Source organism: Stomoxys calcitrans, chromosome 5, assembly GCF_963082655.1.
Source record: "Stomoxys calcitrans chromosome 5, idStoCalc2.1, whole genome shotgun sequence".
Taxonomy (NCBI): Eukaryota; Metazoa; Arthropoda; class Insecta; order Diptera; family Muscidae; genus Stomoxys; species Stomoxys calcitrans.
This window is the reverse complement of record NC_081556.1, coordinates 135,926,297-135,946,204: the sequence shown is the minus strand read 5'-3', so window position 1 is coordinate 135,946,204 and position 19,908 is coordinate 135,926,297. Positions and strand designations below refer to the sequence as shown.

Sequence of the window (19,908 nt, the reverse complement as noted above, 5' to 3'; positions counted from 1 at the left end):
CCACCGTAGAGTGAAACGGGGAATTCCCCAACGCGGAGTGATATCTCCGGCACTGTTTAGCCTCTACCTATCCTCCATTCCATCCCCTCTAGACGGCATAGAGATCGTTTCATATGCGGACGATTGTACGATCATGGCATCAGACCACGCATTTTTGACATCTGTGATAGGAATAGGAACGTCTACCTCAATGAACTTGCCTCATATATCGCTGCAAGAAATCTGAAGATATCTGCCACAAAATCTTCAGCCACATTGTTCTCTACAAATAATAATATTGAAATCTGTCAGAATGCCGCCTTTTGAACTGCGACGGGCTGTTTTCTCAGTTGTTATGTGGACCATCTGCATCAGGAGACAAAGATCCTATCAATGCGAAGACATAACTACATGCTGTCTAAGCAATACCTATCGGGTTGTTGTCGCTGTGACCATCCAAATCATCGTCTTGTGGAAAGATATCCACCGCCCAGAAGCCTTAAGGTAGATCTACATGATCTAGAGCGTGAGGTTCAGCGCTACAAGAGATAACTACAAGAGATCAAGCGACATATTATGCGGGTCTAGACAACATTCATGCAGACACGCTAGCGGGTGAATGTCGTCCTTGGAGAACGACCGACTCCAGTTTCTCCTGAAGAAATTGACCTCCCCCGGTTAACCAGTGACCTCCCCCGGTTAGGTTCCGGCAGATGCAGCCGCCTCAACTCCTGCAGAGCAAGGATTGATGTAGGCATGCAAGATGTATGTCCCGATTGTGACTAGGGACCACACGACACACTTTACATGTTTAACTGGCAAGCCAAACCTACTCAACTCAGACCCAGATCCCTATGGATGCAGCCCATCTTAGTCGCAGAGTTCCTGGATCTGGATACTCAACAGAATCAAGCAGACGAAAGATAGAAAACAACAACAAAGAGATACTGGGCAAACAAATTGACTTATGCGACCTATGGTGGAGGGTGTATTAGATTCGGAAAGGCCGAACTTGTTTTATTTTTTTTTTATTTAATTAAGTTTTATTTTACCTTATTTTTTATTATTTTTTTTATATTACTCTCCTCCTTACAACTCCATCGTGGATAGATCAACAACTATTTTCAGCAAACAACCGACTTTGTAGCATTCCGCTCTATGGTCTCTGGTCTAAAATCGCATATATTTTGCTATAACAGCATACAGCTTGCTGTAACAGCAGCAAAATTAACTACTTAAAGTCAGCAGACAATGTTCGCATCGCATTTATCAGCAAACTTTTGTCTATGAGTGTAGGACTGCTTTCCCCAGATAACAGCCCCAAATTTTAAATTCTCTGATCTGAAATCGCAGCAAGATTAACTACTAAAAGTCAGCAGACAATGTTGGCTTTTATTAGCAAACTTTTTTCTATAAGTGTAGGCCTGCTTCCTGCAGATACCAGCCTCAAATATGAAATTCATATTCCTACTTTACTTCTTAATTTCAATCATTTGAGTTCCTTATTGTCTCAATTGGTGGACATGCCCGCTCAAAAGAGTTTTGGGTAGGGCGTTCCCCCCCAATTATAATTGACATTGTTTTTCATTAATTTCTAATAACCTTCTTATATTCGGATGACCGCTAGCCGATTTTTTTGTGACTATCTAATAGGTGATGATCTGCTATGTCCAATTTCTTGCTTGCCTTCTTCTTTTTCTTCTTTTGTGGCTTATTACACCACCATAAGAGGTTTGCCAACATATGCATGTGCCGTCATTGTCAATCATCAATTCCTCTCGTTATATTTTTGTTGACAACAACAAGAAAAGCACCAGCTTGGAAGGCAACCACCGATCCAATCATCATAACAACTGGCCAAATAACCTTCAGCAGATGGATGTACGGATCGATTGGTGAACAAACACCAAAGAAACATATTTCCAACATTCAATCCAATCCAATCCAATCCAATCGACAATCGAGATTGAATGAAAATTCAAACTTAAGTTTGTGGAGCATTGAAAAGGATTGAGTTACATGCCACTTGGTTGTTTTTGGAGGTAATTCATTCTTGCAGCGATTTATTTTTGTTTCTTTTTTGTTTTGGGGGGTTACAATTCTTCACCATTAAGCCGCCAAAAAGTAAGCCAAGTGGAAAAACTGCTATGAAAATTCGATGGAAATTCAATGAAAAACCACATGAGTAACCAATGCCGACCGCAAGCCAACAATTGCATGCCTGGCTTTAGTCGACATCGTTTCCATGCCGACAATCATTCACGTTCATTAACTGCAAAATTCAGCAACGAGTGAAACGTTACATATGGAATTATGTTACCTTTCTTTTTGGCCAATATATATATAAGCTTGATTCCTAGCTTAAAACCGTTGCTCCACAAAAATTTCTTTTGTCTGCAATTTGAAGTGTGGAAAACCGTTGGATCATTCGCGCTACAGTAAATATCTGCTGTTTTTCTGAATGCATCGCTTTATTAATGGTCTGTGTGTCTGTCTGTCTGTCTGTCCATCGGTCGGTCTGTTGCCAATTGGCAGGCCAAAAGATTAGGCATGATTTCCTTGGTAATTGGAGTAGAAGAAGAATAGACATCCATCCATACATGGAGTGTTGGAATAGTCTAAAGAAAAAATTCCCCCCACCCTATTATCATAATAATAATCACCAGCAAATGCAATTTAAATAATTTAACACATTAATGGTCAGAGATAACGTTATTTGGTACGTTTATGTGGGCCGGTATGTTGAGTGATTGTTAGATGAGGGAGCAACATGAATATTGTCTGATAAACATTTAGAAAAAATTTCATATGAATTCCGCAATTTTTTTTAATTTTTTTTTCTAAGAAAACCTATCTTAAATTTTATTCTTATTTTAATTGTTTGTGCTTATTAAATGTTTACCAATTTTTGCAATTAAAAATTTTTTTTAATGGAAATTTTCGATTTTTTTCTTTCAGATTTCTTCCTATATACAAGTAAGTTAAACCAAAAATTTTCAAATTTTACTTCAAGCTCAAGGTCGTTATTTTTATTTAAATTTTTATTTGTTTTTAAATATTTCGCCCATCCTTTGGTTGGCATTTTCAAGAAAATCTAACATAAAACAAAATATATAAAGATTTATGTATAAGCATTGTATTTAACATCACCTATATCATACTTTAACTTAAACAAATGTTGAGTAACAAAAATACAAACAACAATTCGGCCGGGCCCTCCACCATGGATCGCATTTGTCGAGTTCTATGCGTGGTATCTCTTTTTAGGCAAGCAAAGAATATTGAATAAGAACTGTTATGCTATTGGGTTGCCCAAAAAAGTAATTGCGGATTTTTTAAATGAAAGTAAATCCATTTTTAATAAAACTTTGAATGAACTTTAATCAAATATACTTTTTTTACACTTTTTTCTCTAAAGCAAGCTAAAAGTAACAGCTGAAAACTGACAGAAGAAAGAATACAATTACAGAGTCACAAGCTGTGAAAAAATTTGTCAACGCCGACTATATGAAAAATCCGCAATTACTTTTTGGGCAACCCAATATATCAAGTTATAGTCCAATTCGGACCATAAATGAAATGAATGAAAGTCATTGTGTAATATTTCAGTTCATTCGGATAAGAATTGCGCCTTGTAGTGGCTGAAGAAGCAAAATCGGGAGATCGGTTTATATGGGAGCTGTATCAAGCTATTGATCGATTCAAACCATATTAGACATGTATGTTGAAGGTCGCGAGAGAAACCGTTGTACAAAATTTCAGCCAAATCGGATAAGAATTGCGCCCTCCAGAGGTTCAAGAAGTCAAGATCCAAGATCGGTTTATATGGAAGCTATATCAGGTAATGTACCGATTTGTGCCATACTTAGCACTGTTATTGGAAGTGATACAGAAACCCTTCGTGCAAAATTTCAGTCAAATCGGACGAGAATTGTGCCCTCTATAGGCTCAAGAAGTCAAGACCCAAGATCGGTTTATATGAAAGCTATACAGTTTATAAACCTATTTGAATCATACTTAGCGAAGTTATTGGAAGTGATACCCAAACCCTTTGTGCAAAATTTCAGTCAAATCGGGTGAGAATTGCGCCCTCTATAGGCTCAAGAAGTCAAGATTCAAGATCGGTTTAAATGCAGCTATATCAGGTTATGTACCGATTTGCGCCATACTTAGCACAGTTATTGGAAGTAATACCAAAACCCTTCTTGCAAAGTTGCAGTCAAATCGGACGAGAAAAGCGCTCTCTAAAGGCTCAAGAAGTCAAGACCCAAGATCGGTTTATATGGCAGCTATATCAAAACATGGAAAGATTTGAACCATACTAAGCGCAGTTATTGGAAGTGATACCAAAACACCACGTACAAAATTTCAGTCAAATCGGATGAGAATTGCGTCATCTAGAGGCTCAAAAAGTCAAGACCCAAGATCGGTTTATATAGCAGCTATATCAAAACATGGACCGATTTCGCCCATTTACAATCCCAATCGACCTACTTTAATAGGAAATATTTGTGCAAAATTTCAAGCGCCTAGCTCTTGCAAAGTTGCAGTCAAATCGGACGAGAAAAGCGCCCTCTAGAGGCTCAAGAAGTCAAGACCCAAGATCGGTTTATATGGCAGCTATATCAAAACATGGAAAGATTTGAACCATACACCACGTACAAAATTTCAGTCAAATCGGATGAGAATTGCGTCATCTAGAGGCTCAAAAAGTCAAGACCCAAGATCGGTTTATATAGCAGCTATATCAAAACATGGACCGATTTCGCCCATTTACAATCCCAATCGACCTACTTTAATAGGAAATATTTGTGCAAAATTTCTAGCGCCTAGCTCTACTCCTTCGAAAGTTCGCGTGCTTTCGACAGACAGACGGACGGACAGACGGGCGGACATGGCTAGATCGACTTAAAATGATATGAAGATCAAGAATATATATACTTTATGGGGTCTCAGAGACACATATTTCGAGGTGTTACAAACAGAATGACGAAATTAGTATACCCCCATCTAAAAGCTATGCGACCATCTTCGTCGGCCGTTGTCTGTTTCGATAATGACATTTCTTATTGAATTTTGTTTACTCGTTTTATAAGCAGTCTGGAGTTGCTCGCACATCCCTCTGTGTCTGCTTTGTAGTTCATATGTCTATTTTTTCTTATAGGATATCGACCACTTGGGTCACCGGTTTACGGTACGTTCTTTTGTTGACCAAGGCTCTCAGAAGACATTCTTGGCTAGTGGGTTCGTTGAGAAGTTTTCAATCCCTACGATCCTCATTTACAAGAATATCCGGCCTTGGCGGCACACCTCTTGAAAACACTTCACGAGTAAGTCAGATAGATATCAGGTCTCGTAAATCCAACTATTCATTTCCGGCCACGGTTGTTGTGATTAGGAGTCTGAATCATTTTATGCCATCCGAACCTACTAGTTATCTGTAATCTTTGGATTTAGCCGATCCTTATTTTTATAAGCCGGCTCAAATAGACCTACTGATAGGTAGTGATATTTTGTCGCGGATATTGAAACCAGGTACTCGACAATATCCGTCGAATATCTGGTTTCAATTTACGGGTGGACTAATGGCTCAAGACTCTGAATTTGGATGGTTTGTGAGTGGTCCTCCAGAGGAAAGGGTCGTGACTTCATTTGCGACGTGGACTTCACATGCGTCTTTGGATGCGACGGAAAGAAGGTTGTGGGAGACAGAAGAGATTCCTGAGAAATTTCAGAAATCTGATTTGGAACTATGGTGCGAGAAGTATTTTCGAGATACGACAATACGTCGTGATGGTGGACGGTACGTGGTTCGTTTGCAATTTAAGCCTTGGTTTCCAAGGGATATTCACTTGAGTAGCTTGTAGGACGGCCTTGGGCCAATACTTTCGAATGAAGAAATCCTTGCGGTCACAAATATTCTACCGCACAGATTCGAGAGCGATTACCAATGGCGCGCGGTATTTTTCTTTCCACCTGCCACTTTATGCCGTTATACGACAGGCAAGTAGATCCACAAAAGTTAGAGTAGTCTTCAATGCTTCGAAGAAAACTACTTGTGGTTGTTCCTTGAATTATGTACTCCATACGGGTCCGGCACTACAGAATGATCTTGTGAAAGTCATTTTACAATAGCGGTTATTTAGATTTGTGTTTGGAAGACATATCCAAAAAATTTATCGGCAGATACTTGTCGATGAAAAGGACCATCAATATTAGAGGATTTTATTCCGGGACTCTGCTACCGACGTGGACTTCACATGCAGTCAAAGATTATGCTTTGGACATTCCAAGATTATGCTTTGGACAGTCAAAGATTATGCTTTGAAGACGTTCACATTTGGAATTAATTGCGCTCCATATTTGGCGATTCGGAAACTGCTGCTGCTAAGTAAGGACAACATCCAAAGTTATCCTGTGGCCGCAGCTATCCTTAAAGATCACACATATGGTGATGACATACTGTCTGGTGGACATAGTTTGAAGGAAGCAAGGACAGCTCTCGATGAGCTAAGATATGTGCTGGATTCAGCGGGATTTCCGCTCAGGAAGATTAAGGCAAATCATATGAAGTTGCTAGAAGGAATTCCAAAGGACGATCTTTTTGACGAAGATTTTTTGATGCTTGAAGATAATAGAGAGACGAAAATGTTGGGAATTCGATGGAACGCTATGATTTTTTCTATAGCGTTTGCGCGATTTTTTTTTTTTTTGAAAACAAAATTTGTTTTTGTAATGACTTTTGAACTTTCCTAAGCCTTGGCAAATTATAAGAAACACAATTTAATTTGTTTTAGCTACAAACATATGCTGTTCAAAAAAATCCATTTCATTTATCAAACTACTACTACTACTCCATGCGAATATGAGCTTTTTCCATTTCCATGAATTGTTCTTCCAAGCGTACCCTCTAAGTGCTTGCAATAATCCATCTGTGTCTGATGTCTGCTTATCATCTGGGTCTCCTCTAATTTGTCTTTAAGTCATTATATTTTGTGAAGCGTTTTCCCAGATACATATCAGCCTTTATTGTGATGGCAACATGTGTATTATCTTCTCCTTCTTTTGTTCTTTCGTTTGTTCAAAACGAAAACTTTAGTTCCAAACATTTAATGTGGAATTAAGAACGCATTCAATTTGCCATAAACTAAAATTATGCTATGGCAAATGAAGCGTTTGAAGGAAATTTAGCTAGCCACCTAAATTTGCAAAGCTTAGAAAAATCTAAAATTCTTATTAAACTTTATATGGGTCAGAAAAAGGCAAAAGCGAACAAATGCAAGGAAAATAAATGATGAGCCTATAGAAATGCCATTACAATGATTTATAAATTTGTTTCTTTTGTTCTATACTTTCCTTTGTGACCTCTTACTTTAGGTCTCATATAAAACTTTATGCCTTATTAGTTATACAAGTCATAAAATTATATTTCGCTTAGTTTCAACAGTTCGCTCATATGTTAGAATCTGAACCTACTAGCAATTCAAATTAAGTCTTTTGACTCTGCTTCGTTTCTTTATGATGTTGCATTTTATTGCTGGTGCTGGTGCTGTTTCGTGATCCACGTTAACATTTCCCTGACTTTTACCAATGTTCACACATTCTCCGGACTAACACCATTGCCCCATCCATGGGGAGGCCAACGGCTCTACAGCAACACCAGCTTACAACTGGAAACTACGTCTGGGGGCAAGATTAGCATAAAACGTGCAACATAACCCAGACAATAATATGTGGCATGGTGACACCAAGAAAACAAAAACAACTCAATGCATAAACAGGGTTGCCATCATAAGGAAAAAATTTTTAAAATTTATAGAGAAAAAAAATACAGAAACTTTGTAATTTTTTTGAGAAACTTATTTTTTATAGAAAACTAGCTGAACCGGGTACGCTCCGCAGAGCCTTCTTTTACTTTATATGGAACAAAATTAACCTTTGAATATTTATTTTCGACAATTATAGAGTTTTTAGTGAAATATCATGCTACGAAAATGGTAAATGCATATCGCTTGACTAACAGTATAACCATATAAGTGCCTTAATCTGAATCCCATTTGATCTTTATTGGACTCAGAACTTTACACGGGGGGTTTAATGTCATTTAAGTTTGTATGTTAGATGTACTCCATTCTTAAAATAATTTATTTCAGCCAAATATTCTCATGATGTCCGATTTAGGGGTGTTGTCGGGGGTAAGGTGGTGCCCCAGACACTTTGCCCTGAAAAAAATATAAGGCGTCCCTCAACCACTTGACCCCAAAATTTGTTTTCTAATATCAAATATCTTTCATATAAACTACATATTCGTATGGTCGGTAAATGTTTACCCTTTGGGGGGTGTTTTTGGGAAGTGGCGGTGCCCCAAAAACATGGTCCCACATTATCCCAAATACCTTCATCTGAGCCCCATATTGCAATGGTCAGTAAATGATTGTTGTTTGTATTTTGGAAAAAGGGTAGAGCCCCAGAAAATTGGTTCCAAAAGTGGGTATCAATATCATGCTCTTTCGTTTGAGCCCTCGTTCGTTTGAGCCCTCGTTCGTTTAAGCCCTCGTTCGTTTGAGCCCTCGTTCGATCGTTTGAGCCCTCGTTCGTTCCCTCGTTCGTTTGAGCCCTCGTTCGTTTCGTTTGAGCCCCACATCGACATGGTCGGTAAATATGCCCGATTTAGGGGTGTTTTAGGTAGTGGGGTTGTCCCCCAAACATTTAGCCCTGAAAATATATCAGAATCTCTATTCTCATATATAGATACATCATTTATTTGAACCCCTCGAAATTGGATATCAAATTCGTTTTCTTAACTCAAATACCTTTCTTTTAAAGCCTTTATTGCAAAAGTCAGCAAATATGTCCGGTTTGGGGTATGAACGCAAAAAGCTATCAGTATCGAGCTCTACTGTCTTGAAGATCCAAATTGTCTTGGCGTCCTACTTGGGGGGTTTTTATGGTGTTGGGACGTCCCCTAAACAGTTGGTCCCTAATGTTGATATCAGATACGTGGTCCACTCCCAAATGCCTTTCATTTGAGCCCAATATTTCTATAGTCGGCAAACAGGACCGGTTTGGGGGATGGGGTGGCCACTCAGTGAGTCGGCCTTAAAAATATATACAAGATACGTGTCCTACTCTAAAATACCTCATATTTGAGCCCCATTAAGTAATGGCCAGTAAATATTTCCTATTTGGGTGGTGTTATGGAGGTGGGGTGGCCCCATAGAAACTTTTTCCCGAATATTGATATTAGATTTGTGCTTAACTCCCAAAGACCTTTCATTTGAGCCCCATATTGATATGGTCGTAAACTTGTCCTCTATGGGGCATGTTTTTGAGGAGGGGCGGCCCCCCCAAACACTTGGTCCCACATTTGGATATTAGATTTGTATTCTACACTCAAATAGCTTTTATTTAAGTCCCATATTGCCATGGTCAGTAAATAAGTCCTGTTTGGGGGCTATTTTGGGGAAGGGATGGACCCCCGGAAACTTGGTCTTACATTTGGATATCAGATTCGTATTCTACTCGCTAAAACCTTTCATTTGAGTCCCATATTGCCATGGTCGGTAAATGGGCCCGTTTTAGGCATGTTTTGGGGGTTGGGGTGGTCCCCCAAACACTCGGTCCGACAATTGGATATCAAATACATTTTCTAATCTTAAATACCTTTCATCTGAGTCCCATATTGTCGTCATTGGTCTTTATATATATTTGGTAGGTTTGGGGGTGGGGCAGTCCCCCTAGGTACCCTATCCGAAATTTGGATACCAAATTTTTAGTTTTAGGTTACTATAGGAGGGCATACAAAATTTCGCTTAAATCGCACCACCCATCTCCGAAATCTGGCGTTTCTGAAAATTAGGGTAAGGGGAGGGTTTATTTCCAGTGGGGCGGCAGATCTAGAGATCTAGAGGAGTAGGCTTAGAATAAACTCCAAGCACCCAACATTTGCGTTGGTATCAGGCCGTAGCATGCTGTCTGCTACTGAAACCTCGAGTGGTTGTTCCAAGCTCTACTAGCCGACATACGACTTGTCGGCAGGGGCTTTAGACGAAGTCGAACTGGTTCGAATCTTGAGAACAACTTTCTTCGCATGCCTATAATTTGACTAGGCCATCGGGGTTCCCCGGCAAACTAACACGCTCTTTAAGAGGTTGGAATAAAGATGACGCATCGCTCTCAGGTTTATTGAGAGGCTTGGTGCGAATGATCCCAAGACTCTCACTAATAGAGAGAGGGACTCCCTAAATTGGGCTCGGAAATACGCTGCACAGGCTACCCCAAAGACTACACGTCTAAATTTGGCTTTTGGCTTAGTCACCTGGTTCGAGTCTTAAGGAAAAGGCTAAACCTATTCTTTCTCCGCGGGCCTATAATTTGACTAGGCCATCGGACTTCCCCGGCAAACCAACACGCTCTTTAAGAGGTTGGAATAATTGAGGACGCATCGCTCTCAGGTTTATTGAGAGGCTTGGTGCGAATGATCCCAAGACTCTCACTAATAGGGAGAGGGACTCCCTAAATTGGGCTCGGGAATACGCTGCGCAGACTACCCCAAAGACTACACGTCTAGCCTCGGAAACTGCAGCGCATTCAACCAAAAGGTTGCGTTCGCCTGGAGGGCGAACAATAGTACGAAGGATCCAAGAACCTTTGCTAATGTCACTAGGGACAGTTTGGTGATGGCACTTGTCGACAAGGGAGAAGAACAGGGCTGCATAACTAGGAATAATTGGTGTGGGATAGTCAATGGACTGTCATTACTATACTTCGATGTTCCTTGCCGAATTTCCTAGCTCTCCTCCAGTTTGTGACAATTCAGGCTGGTATTGGGGCCGATACAGACTTCGGGGATCAACGCTTAATTGAAATGTATCGTTTTGCGTTAAAAAAGATTGGTGAGATATGGCCAAGTGCATCACTAGATTAAGGCAAGAAGGAATCCTGAAAACATACTTGGAAGACTTAGGGAATGTTATCCCAATCATTCAAACAACGACTGGAAAATTGGTAGATTGAATGAGGCTGATGGTGACCGGAGACATGCAGTATTCGTACTAAACTCCGGCTGTCTCGTATACCTCGCACAAGTCCGAAGGGGTTGTATACTACGGATTCAACAAGTTGAAACTGAAAGTCTATAGAAGCGGTGGGGTTGGGAATCAGAAGACGACTCAGTACTAAAGATCCTCGGCGGCACTAAAGGTCCTCCTGATGACAGGGGGATTTGACGTGGTTCTTATCCAGGAACCATGGATGTGTGGTGGACTAAGAGTTCCAGGATTTTAACTACTCATGGGTGCGGGGAATGGAAGAGCCTTTATTCTTGCAAAGATTAGTCTAAATCTTTTTCTTCTTCCGTCGCTAAGCACTGAAGATTTAGTAGAAGCTAGCCTTGAAATAAACAAAACAACAAACCGCCTTCGAACCCTAAGTCGCTGGTTGAAGCCGCTTCTGTAGGGAAGAAGAGCCTCATTGTCAGAAGTGATGCTAATAATGCACATCACCAGATATGGGGAAGTTCGGATGTCAACGAAAGAGGTCAACTGCTTATCGAATATACGAAAATTTGCAATCCTGCGATTTGTAATAATGGGGATAAAATGACCAGGAACAGGCAGGAGGTGCAAGATATTACCTTTATATCGGAAGATTTAAGTAGAAGAATATGCGACTGGAAAGTGTTGGATGACAACAGCCTCTCTGATCATCTTTATATTAGTTTCAGCCTTAGAGGAAATTCCGAAGTAGTCGTCCCTCGACTAAACAGAAGAAAGGCGGATTGGGATAAATTTCGGCACAAATTCTGCACGTTTATCCCTTCTAGACCAGAAAATTGGTATTGTTGGGGATGGGAATATCCCTTCTAGGAAGTGGAAACTGCGAAGCATATAAACATAAAAGTCAAGCGGATCACGGAGGCCCTGAATGACTCGCTTGTGTCGGCATGTCCTAGTGCCAAGTCTGAGGTGAACCCCAGGACTGCTTGGTCTAAGGAAGTACTGCAGAAAACTCTTTTACAGAGCAAAAGCCACAAAGCACCACACGATTGGGACATCTTTAAGGCTGAGCTAAGAAAATATAAGGGCGAGCTTAGAAAGGCTCAGAACAAATCCTGGTTAGAATTCCGCAGCTCCGTGGAGGATACATCTGAGGTGGCCTCTAGACTAAGGAATATTCTGGCCTCCAGACCTATTACGTCGGTTATATTCAGAAGTCAGAAATTGTATTAGAGAAATTGTGAGCCGAAAATCTTTTGGGCGATAAGAACCTTCGACTGCTTTAAGTCGCCAGGCCCTGGTGATGTATCACCGGTTGAATTACAAGCTGTGTCTGATAGAATGGTTCCATGGCTTAGGGAGATATACTCTGCTTGTATCAGCATGTCATGTATACCTGTGGGATGGAGGGACATTTCCAATTTTTTTTGTTTTGACTTTTTTATTAATATGTCTACACTCAACGAAATTTGTTATTCAAACCAGCAAAAATTTTTGCTAAAACAGCAGTTTTTATCTGTTGAAAATGGGAAAGCATGTATATTTGCATGATATTTCGCATATAATATTTTATTCTCCCTGTTATAATTAGGGTTTTTACTTCATTTTCTCTAGAGGCTACCGTGCCGCAGAGCTGAACGTCTGGGTTCAAATCCCGGCGTGAACATCAGAAACATTTTCGGCGGTGGTTATCCCCTTACTACATTTGTAAGGTATCCTGTCATGTTAAAACTTCCCCACTACTCCAGTACCCGCAGCAAAATATACTGCTTAAAGTCAGCCAGCAGACAGTGTTTGCAATTATTGGCGGACTTTATTTTCTGAGTGTATGAAAATTAAAAAAAAAAAAAATTCTACGGAAAATTTTGTTTCTATAAGAATTTGCAAAAACTGTTTGTTAAAAAATATATCAAAAAAACTATTTTCCTATAGAAAAATTTTGTTTTTATGGAAAAATTAAAAAAAAATTTATAGAAAAATTTAAAATTTTTTTTTATAGAAAAATTTAAAAATCTTTTTTTATAAAAAAATTTAAAAATCTTTTTTATAGAAAAATTTAAAAATTGTTTTTAAAGAAAAATTAAAATATTGTTTTCATAGAAAATTTTTAAAATTTTTTTTATAGAAAATTTAAATTTTTTTTTTTTAGAAATAGTAAAGATTTTTTTTAAGACTCCATTGCAGACAAAAATTTATTTACCAAAAAATTTTGTTTCTTTAGAAAAATTTCCCCAACTATAGTTTTTATTGAAAATTCTCAATCTCCAGCTCAGCAACCCAAACTCTCTTATGATATCATGCAGTAGCAAGTGGCATGTTTTAAAAGTTATGCCAAAGAACTCTGAGACATCCATCGCCGCATCACCACCAACATTAGTAGACAATGATCGTAAAACAATAATGGAATGGGAAAAGTATTGCTTTCAGCCATAAACAATGAATATATTCAACACTATAAAGAAGGGAAAAAAACTTCCAGGGAAAATATTCGTAAACGAAAAGACAATACTACCATACTACACCATCTGGCTGGCCACCATAAAGCAGAAAAAAAATTATTTAATTTATTTGCTAATATTCGTATTTCACCTTTGGCGGCGCTACCAGCGTCCGCTAAGACGGCATCTTTTATTTGTCTACAAATATTCCCACATTTGCTGAAAGATTCCAAGACATGCTGAGCTGAGCAAGCGAAATGCATGATACTGCGGATGTTATTGTCATTCTACGACACAATGCCTTAGAAATCTATTAAAAAGAGATTTTTTTTTAGTTTTATAGAAAAAGGCTACCGAGAAACTAAGGTTTATTCTATTGCTTATTGGCTGCAGAGTGGAAATTTGATTTAGAAAATTGCACAGAAAGTAGATTTTCAGAAAAAGTTACTTATTTTCAAGCGAATATAATTTTTATAGTCAAAGAATAATGCTCCTACTTTTACTAATCCAATTATGATATAATTTTCTATGCTTTCTATGGTTCAGTTGGAAGACTGCTGACCTGCTGCACACTAAAATGGATTTCTAGGACTGCAGGCGCCCAGTAACTTGGTTCTTGATATTAATTGCAGATTCGTACTTAATCTTGAAGATCTTTAATTTGACTCCCAATTTTACTGATCGTTCTACATGTCCATTTGGGGGTAACAAAGCTCCAGATACTATTTTTATATTACAAATCGTACTATACTCCCAAATACCATTCTTTTGATACCCATATTGCCCCAATCAGCAAACATGTCCGTTTGGGTGGGACGTTCCCCCTAAGTTGCTTGATCCCAATTTTGTTTAAATAGAATTTTGGTTTTATTTGGGTAAAATATTGCAAACAAAATGTTGCTTAAATCCGTGTACCCATAAGCGAACCCTGGCGTTTTTGGAATGTAGGATAAGTAAAGGAGGGTCTCTCCGGATAATGAACAACCCTATTGCAAATTTCCATTTCTTTTCATTTGAGTCGTTATTCCACAGATCGTTCTACATGTCCATTTGGGGGTGACAAAGCTCCAGATACTATTTTTATATTAAAAATCTTACTTTACTCCTAAATACCTTTCATGTGATATCCATATTGCCCCAATCGGCAAACATGCCCGTTTGGGTGGGGCGTTCCCCCTAAGTTGATTGATCCCAATTTTTGAAATAAATCTTTGGTTTTCATTTGGAAAAAGATTTTTTCGCTTAAATCTGTGTAGCCATTATCGTAGGATAATGGCGTGTCTTTCCGGATAATGAACAACCCTATTGCAAATTTCCATTTCTTTTCATTTGAGTCGTTATTCCACCGATGTACACCGATGTTCTACATGTCCATTTGGGGTGACAAAGCTCCAGATACTATTTTTATATTAAAAATCTTACTCTACTCCGAAATACCTTTCATTTGATATCCATATTGACCTTATCGACAAACATGTCCGTTTGGGGGCTTTAGGGTGGGGCCTTCCCCCTAGATTGCTTGAACCCAATTTTTGGCAAAAATGCACTTTGCAGGGCGCACCTCTGATTTCGCGGAAATTTGGTATGTAGATGTGGGTTGATTACAGGAACACGAATCAGAAGTCGGTTTTTGGGGCAAAGGCCCCTAGGGCCCCCCGGGGGACCAAAAACCCTCCTTGGGAGGAATTGCACCAACCTAGGCAAGATGGGTATCAAATGAAAGGTATTGGCGAGTAGATTACGAATATACTAAAACATGCCTAAAAAGTTAGAACCGGGAAGAACCTACTGGGACTTAAAAAATTTTGTATCTTATTAAAATAGGCCATGTAGGTATCATATGAAAGGTACCAAGGAGTAAATTACAATAGATATGCAAAAAAATAAATTAAACACTAAAAGAAAGAAAATTTGGTCAAATATATCCCTCGATTTTTCTTTTTTTTTTTGCATATCTATCGTAATTTACTCCTTCGTATCTTTCATTTGATACCCATATTTCTTTTAGAGCTTAATTTATTTTTTTGCATATCTATCGTAATTTACTCCTTCATACCTTTCAATTGATACCCATATTGCCTATGTTACCTGGGTTTAAAATTCTCAAGATCCCCTAGGTCCTTCCTGGGTCCAATTTCTAGACATGTTTTTGCATTTTTGTAATCTACTCGACAATACCTTTCATTTGGTATTCATATTTCCTAGGTTCGCCTACTTCCTCCCGATGGGGTTTTTGACCTCTAGGAGGGCCCAGGAGACTTTGACATAAGAACGGACTTCAGATTCGTGTTCCTGGGGTCAAATAAGGGGGAGTGCAATAAATGAAAAAATCGGGCCCTGTAAATTGCATTTTTCTCCAATTTTGGTGTTTTAAGGTTGCCAAAATTTCGCTTAAATCGGTGTACCCACTTGCTAGCCCTGTCGTTTTTTTTTTTAAATTTAAGGTAAGGAAGGGAGGGTTCGCTCCCTCTGGGTATCTTTAAATGGCAATTTCAAGCAGATAGCTTCATTTGTTTGAATGGTGTCATAATTTTGACAGACATGTAAGTATGACTCGATTCGATTAGAATGTAAAGAAATTCTAATCAACAGCACATCAGTCATGCAAAAGAATGATCATCATTCCACACCCAAGAGAACCTAGGCAAAGTTAAAAAATTTCCTTTGTAATTTATTAGGCATGTTAGGTATGGCATAAAAGCCATTTTCGATTTCTATTCTCTATATTCTCACTGTCCCAAGAGTTTAACTACATGATATGAAAGAATTTGACCCTTTCCGCAGTGAAAGCTACTGGGCAACAGCTACTGCGCCCAGACTGTTAACTTTTTCCCTGCAATGATTAAGCTTGGCTTGACTACCTCGGACAATTAACATTGCATTTATTAATAACTACATGATGGATGGATTGCAAGAAAAAATCTCTCGCTTCCTCTAACATCTCCAACAATGCCCAGCTGAAGTTAGAAGAAAAAAAAAGAAAAACACTGGGATGAATGCAAACATTTTACACTTTTCTTTTGAGGTCATTGGCTAAGTAACATTCCATGCCATCATGCATCATTAAAACGATATGAATGCCATTGGTTACAAGGGAGCAAGTGGCAGGTTGGCAGTTTGGCAGTTTGGCTACATACCTAACCTATCTTACCTTATGTGGCTTGTGGCATGCCAGCAAAATTTCCACAGGAACTGGACAAAATAGCCAGCCATGTGATCACAAATTATGTTGCTACTGTTGCTGCAGCGCTATTATTATTGCAGTTAGACAATCAGCAACTGTTGTTAGTATTATTGCCACAACGGGCCACAGAAGTTGCAGTTGCATACCACGTTTTGTTGCACCACATTTATGAGCTATAATTATAAACAAATTACTCATTGTTTAGTGGTCTGTTGTTTGCTGGAGTTGTGTTGTTGCCACAATTGTATTTATTTCATTAATATATGATTTAGACAATTATTGCTGTAAGCTACTGCTACTACTACTACAGCCATTAAGTGCAACAGCCAGCCAGCCAGCAAGCCGGCATTGTAATGCAATTTTTTGCAAACTCCAAATCCAAGTTTATAGACCAGACCGACCACTGGGTGAAGTTCGACGTTGCCTCTCAACACATGCAACTGTGTGGAGATTATTACCACCATATGGTCTAATTGACTTAATTTCTTATTAGCCACAGCTATTGGACGACAGACAAGAGTAGCAACAATTTTTATATGATGTGCAGTTTTTGTTGTTGCTACTTTTTGTACCCCCCCCATTGTGAGACCTCGAGCTAGTCGTATAAGACGCCATAAAGTTCATATATTCTTGATCGTCATGACATTTTAAGTCGATCTAGCCATGTCCATCCAGCTACTCGTCCGTCCGTCTGTCAAAAGCGCTCTAAATTTCGAAGGAGTGAAGCTAGCCGCCTGAAATTTTGCATAAGTACTTCGTACTAATGTAGGCCGGTTGGGATTGCAATTGGGCCATATCGGTGCAAGTTTAGATGTAGCACCCATATACACCGATCTCCAGATTATATTTCTGGAGCCTTTAGAGAGCGCGATTCTTAGCCGAGTATGGTTTCAATCGGTCCAAAACCTGATATAGCTCCCATATAAACGAATCTCTGAATATACTTTTTGAGCTTCAGAGGGCGCAATACTTATCCAAGAGTATAAAAACTCCTTGGAGATTTCTAGTTATGACCTCCCATTAGCCGTTTTTAGTTTCTGCCTTTAAAGGGAAACCGCAGGGTATATAAGATTCGACCACGCCGAACTTAACACACTAAACGCTTTATTTTATTTTCGAACGGCCCAATGTTGGCCGAGGCATAGTCAGGTGAAATTTATGTCAATGCTTATATTTTTTTTTTTTATTTTCGTTGATTGTTGTATATTTCCATTGGACCATGATGGAAATTGCATTACACTTTTCATTGTTGATGGCGACCAATGGAGAACCTATACAGAGGTTGTTTTAAGGTAAATTTAAAATAGTAAGGCTCATTATTATTATTTTTGTTTGATAATAAAGTGCATTTAGCTTCAAAAGCGAGAGGAGAGAGGGTGAGCGAAAAAGAGAATAAAAGAATGAGATACAAAGAGAGAGTGAAAGAGAAAATGAGATAAAGAGAGATAGAAAACGATAGAGAGAAAGAAAGAAATAAAGAGAGAAAAAACAGCGATAAATAGAGAGAGCGAGAAAGAGAGAGTGGAAGATAGGGAAAAGGAGAGATAGAGGGAAAAAGAGAGAGAGAGGGAAAAAGAGAGAGCGAGGGAAAAAGAGAGAGAGAGAGAGGGAAAAGGAGAGAGAGAGGGAAAAAGAGAGAGTGAGGGAGACCGAGAGTGAGAGACCGACAGTGAGAGACGGAAACAGAAAGAGAAAGAGAACAAGAGATAGAAAAGGAAAAAGGGGAAGAGAGATTGTGAGAAAATGTGATAAAAGCAAGGGAAAAAAGAAAATAAGAGAAAGAGCAGAAGGGACTGATCGGCCAGTTCATATTTAGGATAATTTTTTTTGTTTCATTTTGTAATAATATGCATTCAGTGTCAACAACGAAAAGAGAAGAGGAAGAGGGATTGAGAGGGTGACAAAAAGAGAGAAATAGATAAGAGTGAGAGAAGGAGATAAAAGAAAAAGGAAGAGAAATAAAAATAGACAAGAAAAGACATAACAGAGAGAGGAAAAGATATAGAGAAAGAGAGAGAGAAAATGAGAGAAAAAGAGAAAAGATAGGAAAAGAAATAGAGAAATAAAGAAAGTGAGAGGCAAAAAGAAAGAGAGAAAGAAATAGAGAAAAGGGGAGTGACTGGGAGATAAAGAGAGAAAAAAATAGAGAAAAAAGTAAGAATGAGAGAAAGAAAAAAATGAGGGGGAAGAAACGAAAGAGATAAACAGAAAGAAAGAGAGGTAAAGAGATAAAGGAAGAGAGAGGGAAAGATTTACAGAAATAAAAAAAGTGTGAGAGCGAGAGGGAGACAGAGAGTAAGGGGAGAGAGAAAGAAAATGAGATAAAAGGAAAAAAATGAGAATAAGAGAATAAGAGAGAAAAAATTTTGTATCACAATTGGGCAAAGAACGAACGCTGTTGATTTTGTTGAAAATCGGTTCAAATTTACTTAGGTGTCATTCGATTTGCACTTATAAGGATGTAGTAGCCACTTTATTCAACCGATCTCCCCCAAATTTGGTACAGGTTGATTTGTTACCCATCTGCTTGAAATATACTGCCCGATTTCTGTTAATTGAGCAAAAATTATCTGTAATAATTGTAAGGCAGGGGTAGGGTATTATACAGGGAACTCCGCCTGACTTTAGCTTTCCTTTACTCGTTGTTTTATCACTATTATATTCAGTGAATCATATTTCTACTATGATTTATTATCGATTTCGCTGATTATAACCAAAAGCGATAAAAAGAAAACCACACTGACTAGAACACCAATTCATTTGAAGACATTAACAAAAACTACACTGGAAACAATTGATTTATTACCTGAACAAGATATACCTTGAGTTAATTAAAATGCAATTTGATATTTTGGAATAAATAAATCGGTTGGCTGAAACCTAAGCAACTCTCTGATTTAATTTGGCCAAGTTTATGGCTAGAAATTATTAATCAGCATTTCAACACTTGATTTACTGCCAATATTTGCACAAGATGCGCCTTAGTGAGCACAATACCATTAGGCACTTAAATTGCCGAAAAACAAAAATTAAATTTTACTTTCTTTAAATAGGAGCAAAAGAAAAAGAAAGTCGTAAGCCTGCAATTATTAAATATCACTAAATCATGGATGTTGTTGTAAGCTACCTAGAAAAAAAGAAGCATTGAACACAAAGCAAAACTTTATAGTTTTGTGGAAAAAAGCTCAGCAACTGCATTTGGTTTTGTTTTTTGTTCACGTTTTTATGATTGTTGGCTTTTCTTTGTACCTTTTCGTTCATTTCTATGTAGATCACTTTTTTTCCATTTGTGAAAAACAGTAAAAATTGC

At 38.5% G+C, this 19,908-nt stretch overlaps 1 protein-coding gene across 1 annotated transcript in view; it reads left to right on the top strand.

Annotated features, from left to right (window-relative positions):
- Positions 1-19,908, top strand: part of LOC106088921 (rho GTPase-activating protein conundrum) — a 279,060-nt gene that overhangs the window by 114,928 nt on the left and 144,224 nt on the right. Inside the window, exon 3 of the mRNA XM_059370538.1 lies at positions 2,938-2,955. The gene's annotated coding sequence lies outside the window, so the exon portion shown is untranslated. The remainder of the gene's footprint in view (positions 1-2,937; positions 2,956-19,908) is intronic.